The 20,019-nt window shown below is 44.2% G+C and overlaps 1 long non-coding RNA gene across 1 annotated transcript; it reads left to right on the top strand.

The window, feature by feature from the left end:
- The first annotated feature begins 384 nt into the window (after positions 1 to 384).
- On the top strand, positions 385 to 14,546 carry LOC141145911 (uncharacterized). The gene is made up of 6 exons (XR_012244742.1): positions 385 to 631; positions 13,180 to 13,261; positions 13,513 to 13,550; positions 13,914 to 14,002; positions 14,125 to 14,231; positions 14,338 to 14,546. It is a non-coding gene; the product is annotated as an uncharacterized lncRNA (long non-coding RNA).
- The last annotated feature ends 5,473 nt before the right edge of the window (positions 14,547 to 20,019 follow it).

Here is a 20,019-nt window from a genome sequence, read left to right as displayed (position 1 = left end):
AGTCACTGTTTCTTAAGTTGTGCCTTATTTTGACATCTAATCTACTATGGTGACATCGATATCCGAGGATCAAGTGTTGGTTGACTCCCCTCTTCCTTTCTGGAGGGTGCTACAACTTAGACACTTTTTGAATAAAATTTGAGTGTCTAAGTTGTAGCACTCTGTCAACAGAGTTTGACAAACTGTGCATATCATCAGCTCCAATTCATCATGAGCTTTCAGTCTCCTATAATCAGAGGCGTCACCAGCCTGGGGCCACTGGGGGCCCTGACCCCCCCAACATCCTACTGGGCCCCCCCATGTGCCCCCCTAATTAATCCAATAGCTGAAAGCCGACAGGAGGGAGAGACACACACGGCATTTTTCTGTGACTGTCACAGCGCACCGATCTGCCTCCCTGTCCGGGCATCCCCACAGCACTGCCCGTTTTCCTCTGCCACAAAACAGATGGATCTGTCAGGACACAGAGTGGGGGAAGGAGCCCCTTCTTAGGGCTGTCTTAACGCACAGGCTCTTCTGCGAACTGCCCAGGGGTCCTTGGGGCATGGAGGGCCCTAGAAGTTTCCTCCCAGCAGTATTCTAGCGGGGGCAACAGTTCCCCTCACTTTGACCATCTCTTGCTACACTACAGGTGAGTTCTGTTATCTGTCTCTCAGCTGTCTTCAGTGCTTTCTCCCTCCCCGGCATCTTCCTCCCCACCTCAGCCACTACTATCCGGGCACACAGATCTATCTCTGCTTGTCACACTGCCTCTCGGATCGTTGTTAGCCCTTGCTCCCTTCTCCCAGCCGGTTTGCCGATATCTCGCAGCCCTGCTGATTTACAGCCTCTTCCCCAGCCGGCCGGCTGAATTCTTTTCCTAACACTTTCCCTCACTCCCCTCAGCCTTCTTTCCTCTGTCTTTTCCTCTGCAGACACTTCATCTTCATGCAGGTGTGTGTTCCAGGATCTACAAACACTGCAAATGGCAGGAATCCCCCACCCTGCACACCCCCAACACTCTTTACAGGTTAATGGAAATCTGTCCCTCTCCCCCTCCCAGCACCAGGATCCTCCTCTTTCATTCCAGTTCTGCTCTACCCATCCCCCATCTCATACCCACCTCCACTCCCCCCACCCCATGGTTCTCATTCACATCCCCCCCACCCCCCATTTTTTTCAGGGCTTAAGGAAGAACCCCGAGGTGGAACATCGTACCATTGCTGTTGTTTGTGTGGGTGGGATGTGTACTGCACCAATCCCTGCTTACTCTCCTCCTCTATTCATCCCATATGATTGGTGCAGTACACATCCCACCCACACAACAGTAATAAGATGCTCCACCTCAGAGTTAGTAGTCACCTAACCTGGCACTACCAGCCTAACCTGGCACTATTACCTAACCTGGCACTACAACATAACCTGGCACTATTAGCTAACCTGGCTCTACCACCCTAACCTGGCACTACAACATAACCTGGCACTATTACCTAACCTGGCACTACTGCCCTAACCTGGCACTATTACCTAACCTGGCACTACCACCCTAACCTGGCACTATTACCTAACCTGGCACTACAACATAACCTGGCACTATTACCTAACCTGGCTCTACCACCCTAACCTGGCACTATTACCTAACCTGGCACTACAACATAACCTGGCACTATTACCTAACCTGGCACTACCACCCTAACCTGGCACTATTACCTAACCTGGCACTACAACATAACCTGGCACTATTACCTAACCTGGCTCTACCACCCTAACCTGGCACTATTACCTAACCTGGCACTACAACATAACCTGGCACTACCACCCTAACCTGGCACTATTACCTAACCTGGCACTACAACATAACCTGGCACTATTACCTAACCTGGCACTACCACCCTAACCTGGCACTACAACATAACCTGGCACTATTACCTAACCTGGCACTACAACATAACCTGGCACTACCACCCTAACCTGGCACTACAACCTAACCTGGCACTACCACCCTAACCTGGCACTACAACATAACCTGGCACTACCACCCTAACCTGGCACTATTACCTAACCTGGCACTACCACCCTAACCTGGCACTACCACCCTACCTGACACTATTACCTAACCTGGCACTACCACCCTAACCTGGCACTATTACCTAACCTGGCAGTACCACCCTAACCTGGCACTATTACCTAACCTGGCACTACCACCCTAACCTGGCACTATTACCTAACCTGGGACTACCACCCTAACATGGCACTATTACCTAACCTGGCACTACCACCCTAACCTAGCACCATTACCTAACCTGGCAGTACCACCCTACCTGCCACTGTTACCTAACCTGGCATTACCACCCAACCTGGCACTACCACCCTAACCTGACACTACCACCCTAACCTGGCACTATTACCTAACCTGGCACTACCGCCCTACCTGGCACTATCACTTAACCTGGCACTACCACCTAACTTGGCACTGCCACCTAGCCTGCCGCTACCACCTAACCTGGCACTATTGTATATCACCTAACCTGGCACTACCACCTAACCTGGCACTATTATATATCACCTAACTTGACACTATCACCTAACCTGGCACTATTGTATATCACCCTAACCTGGCACTATGTCACCCCAATCTGCCAGTATACTACCCTAACATCACTTGACGTCGACATACGGTGCGCTGCCTGTCCACCTGGGGGGAGGGATGCCAGATATAGAATCCGCCCCAGGTGCCAATTTTGAAAACAATTTATCATTTTCCTTCAACTTCACAATTATGTGCCACTTTGTGTTGGTCTATCACATAAAATCGCAATAAATACATTTACGTTTTTGGTTGTAACATGACAAAATGTGGGACATTTCAAGGGGTGTGAATACTTTTTCAAGGCACTGTATGATGTGTGTATGTGTATATATATATATATATATATATATATATATATATATATATATATATATATACATTTTTATAGTTGGCCCCCCTACTTTTGTCCCTGTCCCCCCATGTGCCCCCCCTAAATATGAAAGCTGGAGACGCCACTGCCTATAATTTACTTACTAACTCACCGTAATACCAAACTCCTCATTATCTATTGAATTGGGAGGCAGACCTTGGGTGGACCTTCACAGAACAGCAGAAGGAGAAGATCCTGCAACTCATTCTTCTTCAATTTCAAGCAGAATACAAGAAATTAGTTTTAAAATCAAATCTGGTTGGTTCAGAGTCTCCCATACTTTAAATAAGGATTTTTCCACACACTACTCCATTCTGTTGACGGGGTTCTCAACAGGAGGGTTCCATGCTGCACATAATTTAGAGGTGCCTGGTACTGCAAGACTTCTGGAAGCAAGTGGGTGATATATCATATAACTTGACAGATGTTAATCTGAATAATGATCCAGCTGCCTTCCTCCTACTTCAGTGGTGCCCAGCTGTTTGACCTTCCGGGGCCACATTGGAAGAAGAGGAATTGTCTTGGGCCACACATAAAATACACTAACATTAAGGATGGCTGATGATCAGAAAAAGTAAAACTTCATTTTAGTGTAATATTTTTAATTATAAAAGTAAAAGAGGACAAACATAAAACTAGTGAGATATTTGACACTGTTTTTGATAAACTAATGCATCAATATATGGTTTGAAGTGCTCATCAGATATTTTGGTACTAATTTTGCCCTTCATGTGATTCGTCCTTGAAAGTAGTTGCTCACAAATATGACATGAATAAGGCATGATTGTGAAGAGCAGGATATTTTTCTTTAGAGAAGATAACATTTATAAAAGTCCAAAAAAACTGACACTGTCAAATTTTTCTTCGGCTGCATGTGGTCGCAAAGTGTAAGTGCATTTTTACCAAAAAATCCCACCCCCCAAAAAAAATCAACATTTTTAAGTAAGTTTACGATTTTGTGTTGGGCCGCATTTGTTGCCCCACTTTCGACCAAACATTATAAGAAATCTCTCCCGATCCACCTTTTAAATATATCCCATTGTTCTGGAAACAAACTATTGCTCCATCGAATAGCCACTGATTTCTGTAAAATTAATTAAATCGGAGTTTTGGAAGAAACCGTGGCGTCCCACCAATGGGAAGGAAGAACGGTTTTGCAAACCTGGTTATATTGGCATGATTTTACCACCTCCCCAGAATGCCGTGGTTGTGTGTCACCTGCGGATGTCTACATTAAATACAGTAGTTTACACAAAATAAGTAACCTTTTGCTCTCGAACCTTGTCCATTGTTGGTGTCCATCCTGATTGGCTACTCCTTCTGTTTTATACCCTGTCTCCCACCTCACTTTCCCTTCTTTTGTTGGGACTGAGTGACCTCAGCTAAACGCCTCCTATACTTTCTTCCTGTGTTGTCAGTCTCCTTTCCTGAGTCCAACTGGTCTGTCCCTTGTAACTGCATCTGCATATAACCAGGGCATATTTTCAGCGGGAACGCGGGGGAACGCAGTTCTGGCACCTCCAGCACTGAATGTATGCAATGGCAAGGGGTGCTGGGGTGGGCTGGAGGGTCTATTGTTGCTGGAGCGGATCTATTTTTTAGTGGCAGTCTATTGTTGCTTGTGGGTCAATTATTGCTGGAAGAGATCTACTATTGATGGAGGGGGGTCTATTGTTGCTGGCTGCTGGATAGTCTATTAATGCTGGCTGCTGGGAGATCTGTTGTTGCTACTGGGTGGTATTTTGTTGTGGGGGTCCATTATTGATAGGGGGGGTCTGTTGTCTCTGAGTGAATCTATTGTTGCTGGGGGGGGGTCTATTGCTGCTGGCTGTGGGGAATCTATTTTACTACTTTTCTTGCTATCATTAACAAATTTTATACAAATTACTTAGCACCACACAATTATACTTGGCTCTGTACTCTCTAAAAGGGGCAGTACTGAGAGGTGGGTAGGGGATGAAACCAAGGAACGGTGCTCAGAGGTGGGTAGGGGCGGAGATAAGAAGTGACTCAGAAGGGGGCAGTTCATGCACCTATTCTCCTAATTTTATGTGTGACAGAACCGCTTGGCACCCTGATAAGGTGCTTCCTTCCTCCAAACAGTGCCTCCTGCCCTCCAAACCAATACAGCAGACTGAAAGCTAGTACCAACCTTTTACCCAAAGTATCATACACAGACAAGGTGTAGGGATAGAACCAAAGGAATGACTGTTTATTGAAATCAGACACATACTTTATACCCCACAGGAGGACATTCCCCACTTGAGAATATTAGCCTCACAATGCAAACTCTAAACAGGAAAATATATAACATAGCTAAAAAACAGCTGTCATATACTATAAACAGTAAGCTAATTAAACAACTAGCCTTGATTAGTCAGGGGGTGACAAGACCATCTGGTAACAAAGTACATTACACATTATAATAAGTAAACACACAGAGATGATCAGACAGACAGAAACAATAGAACAGTGGGAATGCACAACAAGGCACATAATGGGGAAATGATGCAATGTGACAAAGACACATACCACCTTAAAAAGATTATAGCAGGAGACCTCAAGAATCAGGTTGCGTTGAGCTGATGATATTAACATCTACTCCGAGTATCACAATCTAAAGTAGTCATTGCTGGTAATGGGGCATCTAGGCCCTAAATATGGATCCAGGGCCTAGATTCCCAGAGTCTGTGTGTTTTGGGGAGACATGGGCTTGAATCAGAAACAAGACCACTCCAATGCTCCCCCAGTCATACACCTCCCAACGAGTAGTGTTCCCTTAAAAGCCAGGGCCCATAGTCCATAGGCAAGAGGTCACCCAGCAGTCCCTTCCAAAAGCTTCTGTCTTGGCAGGGTCTGTCACAGTATGGGACAGCTTTACAGCACAGTTACACAGTGTCAGTAATCCCACTATGTACGTCATATTCTTTAGTCAGCCCTGTTTTTGTCTCTGCTAGTTTTTTTTTATGTATGTTTTAAGGTCACTTGAATATACCAATGCTGTCTAAGGCCATTGTCTTTCCATAATTTTATTTTACCTATCCATATCCTATCCATATACTTTGTGTCTGTGTGGGTTTCCTCCCACACTCCAAAGACATACTGGTAGGTTAATTGGCTTCTGTCCAAAATTGGCCCTACTACAGTATATGAATGTGAGTTTGGGACCTTGGATTGTGGGCACCTTGAGGGTAAGGAGCAATGTATGTGTGGAGCGCTGCATAAATTGACAGCGCTATATTGGTACCTTAAATAAATAATGATATAATAGATGAGCATCCTAATAGGACACAATGTACGGGGATAGGGACAATTATAGACACTCACTCAGGTTGAACTGGATGGACTGGTGTCTTTATTCAGCCTTACTAACTATGTAACTATGTAAAAATTCTCGTATCAAATGTAAAATGAAAATAAAGTATTTATTTTAAAAATTGCATGCGGTGGTGATATCATGCAGAACTATAGTACCTAAATGTATCCATAGGCAACACTTTAAAAGCCTTTGAAGCTCAATAAGTTAAGAATTAACTGTAAATCATGGCTCTAGAAGTACTGCTGTCACTCCAATGTTTGTGGCAATACCAAACATGTTGTGTTCAATCGTGTTGTACATACATGAGCATCCTGTGCCATGTTTGCATTTGCGGGTGTGTGCAGGGCAACAGGGTTGCATTTATTTATTTTTTATTTATTAAAGTGGTTATAAACCCTCACATATACCTAGTGAACTGACTAGCCGCAGGTAATACACAGAGATTAAATGAATCCTTCTACATAAGTTGCACCTGTTTATCAGCAACACTTTCTCCTCTACAGCCATTCAAAGTGCACAGTTTACACAGCATTTCTAAACTTCCAGAAGTCAGGGAGTGGAAATTTGGGCTGCATTGATGGACACAGGTGAGACTGCATTGATGGGCACTGATCAGGCTGCAATGATGTGCACTAATCAGGCTGTATTGATGGGCACTGATTAGACTGCATTGATGCACACTGGTGAGGCTGCATTGATGGGCACTGATCAGACTGCATTGATGTGCACTGGTGAGGCTGCATTGGTGGGCACTGATCAGGCTGCACAGATGGGCACTGGTGAGGTTGCATTGATGGGCACTGGTGAGGCTGCATTGATGGGCACTGATGAGGCTGCATTGAAGGGCACTGATCAGGCTGCACTGATGGGCACTGGTGAGGCTGCATTGATGGCCACTGGTGAGGCTGCACTGATGGGCACTGGTGAGGCTGCATTGATGGGCACTGGTGAGCTGCATTGATGGGCACTGATGAGGCTGCATTGATGGGCACTGATGGGCACTGGTGTGGTTGCATTGATGGGCACTGGTGAGGCTGCGTTGATGGGCACTGGTGAGGCTGCACTGATGGGCACTGGTGAGGCTGCACTGATGGGCACTGGTGAGGCTGCATTGATGGGCACTGGTGAGCTGCATTGATGGGCACTGATGAGGCTGCATTGATGGGCACTAATCAGGCTGCACTGATGGGCACTGGTGTGGCTGCATTGATGGGCACTGGTGAGGCTGCACTGATGGGCACTGGTGAGGCTGCATTGATGGGCACTGGTGAGGCTGCATTGATGGGCACTGGTGAGCTGCATTTATGGGCACTGATGAGGCTGCATTGATGGGCACTGATCAGGCTGCACTGATGGGCACTGGTGAGGTTGCATTGATGGGCACTGGTGAGCTGCATTGATGGGCACTGATCAGGCTGCATTGATGGGCACTGATCAGGCTGCACTGATGGGAACTGGTGAGGCTGCACTGATGGGCACTGATCAGGCTGCATCGATGCACATTGGTGAGGCTACATTGATGTGCATTGATCAGACTGCATTGATGTTAATTTTTCATTTTAGAGGTTTACAACCACTTTACATTTTATTATACTTTTATTTTCATTTAAATGTAATGCTATTACAAAGGGGCTAACAATCCCCTATGTGATGGCATTGGGTAGGTAACAGTTACTCTTCATGGAGACATTGTGGGTCTAGTCTCCCCTACCCGCCAATCCATCTAATCAAGCACAGATAGTACTTCATTAGCTGCTTCCCTTGCCATAGCAGCCAGGGAATGACAGTTTGGAGAACTGAAACACTCAGAGTTGAGTTCCTCTGGCTTCATGAACATCAGAGGAGATCAAGAAAAAGATGTTCCTCGGTTTCTCCCCACTCACCTCATCCTGAGACCATTTATTGTGGTTCCAGCAAGAAACAAGGAGTGTAAGGAAGGTGTGTGTGTGTGTGTGTGTGTGTGTGTGTGTGTGTGTGTGTGTGTGTGTGTGTGTGTGTGTGTGTGTGTGTGTGTGTGTGTGTGTGTGTGTGTGTGTGTGTGTGTGTGTGTGTGTGTGTGTGTGTGTGTGTGTGTGTGTGTGTGTGTGTGTGTGTGTGTGTGTGTGTGTGTGTGTGTGTGTGTGTGTGTGTGTGTGTGTGTGTGTGTGTGTGTGTGTGTGTGTGTGTGTGTGTCCCAGATCATCCAGACCATTTTTTTTTTTTATGACAGCTGATAGCCAGCTGAACAAAACAGTGTTGCAGACAAACATTCATTTAAATCCTTCACTCTCTGGATGTAAGTTGTATGTCCAAAGAGGCGAAGTTGTTAAACGCAGGCTCCTTTAACGCATTGTCTACCTTGGTACATTTAGAAATGACCTAGCATTTAAGATGTTGGGTGCTGGATAGAAGAATGGTGCGTCTGCAAGGAACAGCACCAAAAATAAGGTGAGTATTGCAGCTGCTTTTTTATTCCTAAAAGTGATAGGCAATCATTTCCTATTGTAAGAACTAGCAACAAATGTAGAGCATTTAAGGACACCGCCACTCGCTTTTCTTCTTTTTAAGGGCTTTTCCTGCCCACTTTTATTAAAAGAAAGTTCAGCAAACACAAACAAGAGTTTCCCTTGCAGAGCTATTCTGCATTCCTTCTCCTTCAACATAAACAACATTCAGCCCTTCTGGCTTGTACTTGCAGCACTGCCGCTCTGGCCTTAAACTCCAGGCCCTTGCTGTCTCCTACAGACTGTTCATTGAGCAACTTGGTGCACACAGCTAGCAGCCTCTTACTGCACTGGCTCCCACGTTTCTCCTAGGTGGAGCTCTCCTGACTCCTATGCAAGACTTCCTGTTTGCTGGGCTGGAGCCCAGAACCATGGTCAGGTCATTACTAAAAGCACAGCACACACCCAACCAATTAGTATGCTGGCTGTTCTGAATACTTAAACCCAGTATAGGAAATTTCCTCCCACCCGGATCATATTGAAATCTCCAGGCTCCAGGTCCCAAAGTGGACTTTAGAAAACAATGAAGAAACTGAAAAGTAGGTTTCTTCTGCATTAAGCAAACCCCCTGGAGCCCCTCAACCTGCCTGGTTGAGAATTCTTGGTCAAAATCACTTTCTAGATCCTGGCAGGGCAACGCTCTGCCACACTATTTTAAACTGGAGTTGGGCTTTAAATCTCAATTTAATTTATGGGCTCAGACTTATTAGCACAACTTAACCACTTGCCGCCCAGCCTATAGCAGAATTATGAAAGGGCGGTGGTTCTGTTATCCTGACTGGGTGTTAAATGACGCCCTGCAGGATAACAGCCGCCGCGCGCCCGTAGGGGCGCGCATCACGGCGATCGGTGGTGCAATGTGTCAGTCTGACACCCTGCTACACCGATCTGCGGAGGCTCTTTACCATGTGATCAGCCATGTCCAATCACAGCTGATCATGATGTAAACAGGAAGAGCCGCTGCTCAGCTCTTCCTCACTCGCGTCTGACAGACGCGAATAGACGAGAGTCGATCGACGGCTCTCCTGACAGGGGGGGGTCTGTGCTGATTGTTTATCAGTGCAGCACCCCCTCGGATGCCCACACTAGACCACAAGGGAAGCCGCCAGGACCATCAGGGAAGCCCCCAGCATGTGGATAGCCAGGTACATCCCCCATGACCATTCACTTGTGAAAATCAATGCCCAACATATGCCAATCAGTGCCCACAAATGGGCACTGACTGGCACCTCTATGGCACAATAAAAATTAGTGATGCCCAGCCATTGGTGTGTGCAGACTGTTGCATTAGGGTGTGCACCCCAAAGCTCAAACACACATGCGTGTGTGTCTACATATCTATGGCCCTGGCACATTGATCTCCCCGCTGCCACACAGAGTGATAATGCTAATGCACACTAGGTGATTAGGGTGTGCCCAGGCACATCCGGCACACCCTGTGCACACACCTAGGTGCCCAGCAATGCCACCAATCAATGTCATCAGTGCCACCCATCAGTGCCCATCCGTGCCCATCAATGCCCACCTATTAGTGCCCATTAGTGCCTATCCATGCCACATATCAGTGCCACCCATAAGTACCCATCAGTGCCACCCATAAGTATCCATCAGTGCCGCCTATGAGTGCCCATCAGTGCCGCATACCAGTGCCACCTATCAGTGCCCATCAGTGCCCATCAGTGCCACCTCATTGGTGCCACCTCATCGGTGCCCATCAGTGCCGCCTTATCAGTGCCCATCAGTGCAGCCATATCAGTGCCCGTCATTGAAGAAGAAAAGTACTTATTTACAAAAAATTTTAACAGAAACAAAGAAAAACTTTTTTTTTCAAAATTTTCAGTCTTTTTTTATTTGTTGCGCAAAAAATAAAAATCACAGAGGTGATCAAATACCACCAAAAGAAAGCTCTATTTGTGGGAACAAAATGCTAAAAAATTTGTTTGCGTACAGTGTAGCATGACTGCGCAATTGTCATTTAATTTGCGACAGCACTGAAAGCTGAAAATTGGCTTGGGCAGGAAGGTGTATAAGTGCCGGTATTGAAGTGGTTAAAACATTGCCAGAAATGATTACACAAAAATAGGATCGCTAATTTTATATTAACATGAGTAATGGTCAAACCCTTTATGAAATTTAGCCTCGAGTTCTGTGGAATCATGTCTGGTGGGAGGAACCAAATAATTTGATTTTGCAGTTATTTTTAGCCCTGGGAAACTTAACGCTGTGAATTAAATGGAATAACTTCAGAGAAATTAATATTTGTAAAGGAACGTGAGAGCTTAATTTTTGATTTTACATAATTATTAAGTTGTGAAGCTACTTTCCAATATAATATTGTGCCTGCACTAGGATCCTGAATCCTGTCATCTAGATGTAGCACCCTCTACCTAGGTAGGTGCTAGCAGTGAGGATTTTTGTAGTACAGGTAAATTTAGGCAGGCCTAGCTAGAAGCTAGGCCTGTTTGTTTTGATCTGTGTGGGCTGGGAGTGTCAAAGAGCAGTAGCTGTGACCCACAGACAACATCACTCTACTGTCACCTGCCTCTTTCTTCTGGAGGATTGTAGAAGAAGAGGAGGGGAAGAGTGGTGGAGCTGTCTGGGGTGTCTCAGGGAGCCCTGACCAGTTCCCAACTAGGAATGGAAGGGGGCAGGCCTCCTTTAAATACACAGGGTTAGCCCAGCTGGGGAGGAGTTGTCAGGTGGAAGAACTGAGGATGGAGTACTAGGCTGTCGGGGCCTTTGAAGGAGCTCCCCAGACTGAGGGTGGGTGACCTTGGGCCTGGGACTCGGGTGTAGGATGAAGCCCTTCAAGAAAGCACGAAGGATCTGGACAGGAGGCACAGGAGGAGTCAGAGAGGACAGCAGGAGCTAGTATTGCTGGGCAAGTCTTCAGGAGGGAACCACCGGAAGCAGCCAGGAGGGCTGGTGAGTGGCATGGGCAGTCGGGAGGACTGGAGAGGCATGCCAGAGAGGGCTGAGAGGAAACAGTCAGAGCTGAGTGTGGAGCCAGTAGAGAGGATTGCAATGTCAAGGGCAGTGAAGTCGGGCAGCTGCAGCCAGGAGGGCTGGTAGGGCCTGAAGAGGACTGACTGGGAGCAGTAGTCCACCTATAAGACAGCTAGCACTAACAGGACTCACATATTTTATGCTACATTATAGTCGGACCCGTGGTCCCTGCTTGCAAAGGAAAAATCCTATGGCCTGGCTGAGCCAGTGTGAGGCCTAACCATGTGCTAGCTGCTCCTAGAGAGAGACAAAACAAAACAACAAAAAGCAACGGACTGTTCCCTGTCTTGTAGTGTCTGGGAAGTGAATGCTTCAGGTGGGCCACATTTCTTAGCAGCCCCTACGGGGGTACAACTACATAGATCTGCCTACACTCACTGGCTTTCTGTCGGCATTTACCTTACACAGGGATATAATAAATGTACACAGTATGTAAATGCAGTAACTTGCATCTCTTATAAAGTTTATACATGTAAATGTAATTTTGAATGTTTATAAATCTGCAACGTTCATTAAAATAATTACCTGTGATTCTGTCATGACCTTGGGGTGTCTCCCAATTGTATTCCTGCATTGTCATCCTGTTACACAAGATGAGACTACAAGTGGACATTTCAACACACATTACACAGGCATGGTTCACCAATCTGGAAACCCACCTTGAGATATCCCACGCAGTCATTGCTGGAGTGAAAGTAGACTAGAAGTGGCTGCAAAGAAGCTGAAGGAGATCAGCAACACTGAGAGTAACAAAACACTAGCAGGGCATTGAGCATGCAATGTACAAGTAATGTAAGTATACAGTAATTGTAACACTTTCAGTTATTTATTACCTCTCTTTGGAAATGCAGTTATGGACTTAAAATTAGTCCTTATAACTAAACCCATTTGATGAGTGAAATGCATCAGCCAATGAGGATCACGGTGGAATCATGTACTGTCCTAGTGCAATAAAGCTTGATGGGAGCTGGAGGGTTCGGTTTGAAGCTGCATTCTTCTGTTTATTCATTACATCTCACTGAGATCATAGGACTAACTTTGACAAAGGTTAGGCTGTCTATTATTATTATTAATATACAGGATTTATATAGCGCCAACAGTTTCCGCAGCGCTTTACAACATGAGGGCAGACAGTACACTTACAATACAAATCAATACAGGAGGGATCAGAGGCCCTGCTCATTAGAGCTTACAATCTAGAAGTCTACTGAACTCAAAAAACAAAGTCTTGCGAGCCACCATGTAAAGATCCAAATGATAATTAGAGGTAATTAAAGGACAGCTGCTAACATTGATCTCGTCCCATATGCTCGCGCCAAACAAAAATTATTGGTTTAAATGTCTATTGAACTTGTTAGATAATAGATTACTAGATGGCTATTTGAAGCAATTTTTTTGTATATTGAGTCTTTATTTGGCTGTCTGTTTTTAGTTCCATCCTAGGTTAACACCACATCACGCGACTTTACCATATTGACCACTAAGCTCCTTCTATCAGTGCTTCATTTTTTGAGGTCAGTTTGACTTATTAGATCTATGCTAGCTAGTCCTCCTGTATCTATGTTATATGTGGGGTAGCAATGTTACTGGGGGTTTTTCTTTTTTCTCTTTTGATATACATGCCCACAAATTTTTGGTTGTTACATTTATTGTTTTAGAATACTATAGCTGGAATTTCTCAGTCCCCACCCCCCACCCACCCCTTCTGGAAAATGATTGTCGCATGGCGGAGACTAACGTAGCCTGTAAATCTTCCTTTTTTCAGCCTCCCCATAGCCCAGACAGACTTGACAAATTAACCCGGTATGTACATGTATTATGTGGATTAGGATGTTTGGCTTTGTGGTGTGTTTTTTTTTTTTTTCTCACCTGGGACCTTCTCTTTGTCCTATGGGATAGGAAGTGGGGGTATTTTATGTACTATACTTGCATCTTGCACCGCCAATGATGCATATGGGGAATAGATGTAAATAGACCCACGCGGAAACACACAGTCCGCAGGGCCCTCTAGGAGCCACATCACCTATTGACACTGCAGCCAGGTAACAAAAAATATTTTTTCTCCACTGGAATGTTGGTAACCTTTGTTGCTACATTTGTGCAAATTAGGGGACAATATTCATGGGGAATAACGCTGGTACTTACCTAATATCTGTTTGTTGGCAGAGTCTGCTATCAAGTACAATCTTAATAGCACCTTAAAGGTTTGGAGTCTTTGCACCTATAGGACTCAGTACCAACTGCTTATCAAGGAGGTAATCAATTAAATATATAAATATGAGATGAAGTATCAGTAAATTTCATAAATACATAGTATTGAGGCATGTTTCATATACTATTATCCAACCTAAAAACGTTTTTATTACTTTTTGATTAGACTGGCAAATGTGAGTGTCAATTTCCAAAAATACAGACCAGACCTCTACAGTGTTTACCACCTTGGAATGTGGCTCCTAGGTATATGATGTTATGCAAATACGATATGTAAGCATACCTTGTTTTTTCCCTTTTTTTATATAGTAATTGTTTTAATACTGCGCAGTAAACTGCTGATGATCAAAAATGTATATCATGTCATTATTATCTACAGGTAGACTTTAGGCAAGACAATACAATAGCAAGATCAATGTTCCCCATATTGGAGACCCTAGCTATTTTGGAGGCAATTCTCCCTCTTTCTTTTTTTTGGGGGTCAGCATTGTTGTGCCCAACGAACTGCTCTGACGTCACCTCTCTCAGAACATACTCTGACCATCCCACAAGGGAACTCAGAGTTACATTTTCCAAGGTCCTTGTCAATATCCAGGTATTGTTATATGATGTTTAATAAAATTCATAAAATTTTCACTAAAAATGTTTTGCCATAAAGGCATCAAAATTTGTAAAATTTGTATCTACAATTTTTGTATTGTTATTTATCAGACAAGAATATCCACGCATGTTCCTGAAGAAGCCGTAAGGTGAACCATGTAGAACAACAAAGTGTGGTATTTTGCTGTATGGAAGAAATGTATTATTATGTACCTTCTTTCTTTCATGTACTTGTGTCAAAATAAAATATCTTTTTTAATCATAAACTGTTGTTGATGAGTATATGAATAGCACCCAGAAAGTCTCATCCATTTCCCGTTAGGGGCTCCTCTTCTCTTTCGAATATAAAGGAACGTTGGTGTTAATTAAACAACTTTGGAAATTGATCACTTCAAATTCTCTATCCTTATATACTTGCATCTAATTTACATTTGTATGTTATATTTCTAGACCCAAATTGTTGATACTAGGCATTGTACCAGACAAAGAGTTCTGTAAACCCTTAGGAAGCTGCTATGATCACAAAACGCATAGGAAAGTCTTCAATGGGTCTTGATTAGTGCCTATATTTTTCTACCTTGTTGCAGTTCAATGGACACATGTTCTTACTATTTGTATAATTTTTAATGTTTGATATTTTGTAATACATAGAAAAAGTTTGGGACTTTAAATGCGGCCCACATAGACATGTGCCTCCATCCCTGTTCAATTGCAAAAAGGAGTCCAGGCGAACTTTCCGTCAACAACTACAGGATCTACTTAAGTGTAGACATCAGCAAATCCGGTGAGACTCATTACACATGCTTCTTCCTACTCCCTTAGCCTTCCTTTCCCTCTATTCCTTTTCTTCCCTCTTTCTTATTTGTTATATGTATAGTGTGGTGTTACAACCCCAGGATACCCAGTATCCATTTCTTTTTTTGTGTCACCTGGGTGGTCACTAGGTTTTGGACCGACTCAGGTACTCCGAGTTCACCCATAATGTTTGTAATGAAGGAGCCATGTATACAAGGACTCTAGATTTACAGCTTATGTACACCTTACCCCCTTCCAGTTTGGAGGGGAGGCCTGCTCATATAGACTGAATGTCTGGGACAGGACTCGGTCCATGTTAAATGTACCCCCTCCCCTATGCTCTCCCCCCCACCTCCTTCTCTCTCCCTCTCCCTGTATCCCCCCATTAATGTTACCTTATTGTGATGTTAATCTGTTTAAAAATTGAAAATGAAAATAAAGATTATACAATTGCAAAAAGGAGAGAGTTTGGGACTTTAGATGAGGCGTGTACCCATAAGTCGATGCTGAGAGCACAACCTTAATGTATATGCATGAACAAGATAGATACACATTAAGAATGATCTTTATATGCATGAACAAGATAGATACACATTAAGAACGATCTTTATTGGATTGTCTGTCAACCATTTGTAACCATGTTGTAACAAGATAAAACAATACCTCAAATAAGGTTCCACAACAATGATACAGCAAAAATACACAACAAAAATCGAGACAGACATTATATACATGATTAAAAAAAAACCAGAGGGATTGCAGCACAGTATGCTTGACGCGTTTCATGAAAGCATCACTTCCTCAGGATAAAGCGCAATCCATCTATCTATGAAGAACATATACATTATGTAAACATCAGTAACACTATATCTGAATAGTAATGAATTATTAGCCCAGCTAAGGGCAATCTCAGAAAATGACTGTGTAATTACACACGAAAACAGCTCCCATTGTCAGCACCAGGCAACGACCGTCAAAGCTCATCCCACAGTTTTCCACCACGGGAACTGAGGGGGCCATACCAATACATGATAGATTGCAGTATAAGAACCACAAGAAAGTTTCAGATATCCATATAACCATAGAAAATTATTTGTGGTAAATTGGTCGTCCAACAGGGATTCTATAGAAATAATAATAGATATGTATATAACATACTGTATATAATTGTACCACAGAAGTGTGAATAATCTATAGATGAACAATTTAACTTATAGGGCAGTCCAAAGGGATTCTAAAAAATAATAATTGATACATATATAATATGTATAATTGGACCACAAAAATATGGATTATCAAGATATAAATGAATGGTTGAGCCCATATATGAATGAACTACAGTAGGGTATCAGCCAAGGAGAGGAATGAAATATAAATAATTATAAAATGCCAGTGTGCATAGTGTAGTGATGGCTCTAAAAACATAGAGCCGTGTGAGCCTGTACCACTGTGTAAATAAACTTTATATATATAAAACTAGCATAATAAATAGTGAACCAGGGAATGGTGTTTAGGGATATAAATTCCCTGTGGGAATAATCCCAAAAGTAGTGGAAAAGGAAACTTATATGTTTAAATAAGGAAAGGGAGTGAAGATTTATTCATCCAGAGCTAGTTACCTTGTTGTTAATGTAATGTCCATGAAGGAAAAGACGGCTAAGCCTGCCCCCACCCCCACGTGGGAATGGGGAGGGGAAGCTGGGGCGCATCGCAGTTCCCGGGAGTGGACTAAAAACAGGCTTTTGTAATAAAGCTTTATACATTTTTCTATAGTTTGTATGGTATTTATATATTGGGAGGTCATTCTTGACTTTTTTCCTTTGCCTTTTCCAATACTACTTACCTGGTTGATGATCTTTCAGTTTTAAGCTGTTTTAGCCATTTTGCATTAGATGCAGTGTCCCCTCCACAGCTTATTCCAGTTTTTATATCCTTTATCTGCTTTATTCTTCAGAACAATAGGGCCATTTTTGTTCAGGCATCATCCAGTTCCTATTTTTTTTTTATTTCTTTATTTCAGGTACTTATATAGCTCTGTGAATTTATGCAGCACTTTACATATATATTGTACATTCACATCACTCCCTGCCCTCAAGGAGTTTACAATCTAAGGTCCCTAACACACTTTCATACATATATACATATACTAGGGTCAATTTAGACAGGAGCCAATTTACCTACCAGGTACCAGCATGTCGCTGGAGTGTGGGAGGAAACGGGAGTACACGGAGGAAACACACACAGGCACAAGGAGAACATGCAAACTCCAGGCAGGTAGTGCCGTGGTTGAGATTCAAACCCTAATGCTGCCAGACAGAAGTACTAACCACTTAGCCACGGTGCTGCCCATTTTCTTGACTGAGATTCTGACTCACAGATGACACCATCAACATATAAGCCCCTGCTAAAGCCTCTCACCTTGTGACATGCTAAAATTTACAATGTTGCAGTCTGATCACTGGAGGAGGGGAGACTAAGGCTAGGTTCACACTTATGAGGGTGCGGGAATGTGTGTAAATCGCATTTGTTCCCACAACCAGTCAGGGACCAGCACTGCTGGAGCTGAGGGACTCTCCTAGCTGCCGGGGGAAGAACTCCTCCAGTGAGAGTGGGGGGGAAGCGAAGGGAAAGGAAAGACAGATTCTGGTGGTAGGGGAGGGACGCCATTCTTAGAAGGACAGAGAGGGCAATCTGTAACAAAGACCTGAAGCCCCAAACAGTATGTTGTCTACCGGGCGCTCGGGTTCGGCACATCACGGGTCTGCTGGATAGATTACTGGGAGGGGCTGAGGAAGACCCAGCTGTCATGGTGCACGTTGGCACCAATTACAAAGTCAGAGGCAGATGGAGTGTCCTAAAGAAAGATTTTAGGGACTTAGGAGCTAAATTGAGGAAAAGGACCTCCAAGGTATAATTCTCAGTAATACTACCGGTACATCGAGCCACACCAGAAAGATTAGGGAAGTAAAAGGAGTGGCTGAAGAACTGGTGTAGTAAAGAGGGGTTTGGGTTTCTGGAGGACTGGGCCGACTTCTCAGTCGATAACCGGTATTATAGAAAGGACGGACTGCACCTAAATGAGGAGGGTGCAAATCAGCTGGGAATGAAGATGGCCAAAAAGTTAGAGTGGTTTTTAAACTAGGTGATGGGGGGGAGGGTCCAGAGGTAGAGATAGTCAGCGCGGAACATATTCCAGAGGGTAGTATTGGGGGCATTAGTGGTAGGTTGACCAAAGTACATAAACCCAGGGTAAGTATAGTAGCAAGTCCTAGTTGCAATCTCGGAACACCCAATAAGAGGATAATATGCGACCGGTCTAAACTATGTGGCGTGTTCACCAATGCCAGGAGCCTGGCGGACAAGATGGGTGAACTAGAGATACTGTTGTACAAGGAGGATTTGGATTTTGTGGGAATTTCAGAGACCTGGTTCAACAGCTCTCATGATTGGCTGGCAAACATTCAAGGGTATAACCTTTATCGCAAGGATAGAGAGGGTAAAAAAGGGGAAGGGGTATGCCTATATATCAAGAATAATGTACAAGTGAATGTGAGAGATGACATCACTGAGGGAGCTAGAGAGGAGGTGGAATCCTTATGGGTGGAGCTCCAAAGGGATGCTATAGGCCCTCTAACCTGAGGGAGGAAGGGGAGACAGATTTCCTATCACAATTTGAATTAGCAGCAAGGATGGGAAGTGTTATCATAATGGGAGATTTTAACTATCCAGACATAAACTGGGTGGAGGGAACCACGCATTCATCTAATGATTCTTCACCATCCCCGGTTGGTGAGAATACTGCTCCGGTACTTGCTTCAGCTACTCACTGTGATCCCTGGTAATAAGGTGGATGGTCCCTTAGTGGTGACAGCTTCTCCTCTACCTCCAACCATGACAGGTTCTCCGAGTGGCAGAACCGTCACTTCTGGTTGGACTGCAAGCCACAATCCCAACCCTGCGCTGCTCTCTTGCTTGTGGATAGGCCCTCAGACAGCCTAGCAGCTAGATGTGCCCGAGATAGGCCCAAACTCCAGCCTAGCAGCCCGGGGCAATACAACACATGTCCACCCAGACAGCCGTCCAGGTGGCACCGAACACAGGTCACCTTACTAAACCTGAATATATAGGTTCTCCCAGCAGGCCAAGGGATTTAGGAAAACCTCTGCCCATTGTCTGAGGTACCCCATATACTCCTAATCTGTCCTTGCTTTGCCCTTGTCTTATCTAATGCCCCCAGGTACCCGGCCACTCAGTGGCAGAAGAGAGAAGTGCAGCAATTCCAGACTTAGGGTGAACTCAATTGATCCTCGAAAATTAACCAAGGTAGCTAATTTACCAAGGGAGGTAAATTTAGGAGCAACCCTGCCTAAACACCAGGGTGCTATATACCTATACATAGTGAGGGGCTTCAGGGTTTCTATCTACTATGGAAAAAACAAACTGTTGTTATCTTGGAAGTTAATGCATTCTGCTTTGGATCCTGGAGCCTGAGGAATCTGCAGAGCTTTTGGTATGATAAAGCCTCTAGGCCCATACCATATACCTGTTGGTCAGACCATACAAAATAGTCTCAGCTGTCCATAGGGCTTTGTATATGAGCTGACTGATGCTGGAGAACTTCTAACGATCAACTTCTGTGGAACGTGGACACCCACACAAGGATCGA

The sequence above is a fragment of the Aquarana catesbeiana genome, linkage group LG01 (genome assembly GCF_042186555.1).
Source record: "Aquarana catesbeiana isolate 2022-GZ linkage group LG01, ASM4218655v1, whole genome shotgun sequence".
In the NCBI taxonomy this organism is placed as follows: Eukaryota; Metazoa; Chordata; class Amphibia; order Anura; family Ranidae; genus Aquarana; species Aquarana catesbeiana.
Note: the sequence above shows the minus strand (reverse complement) of the source record. Positions and strands in the feature narration are given on the sequence as shown.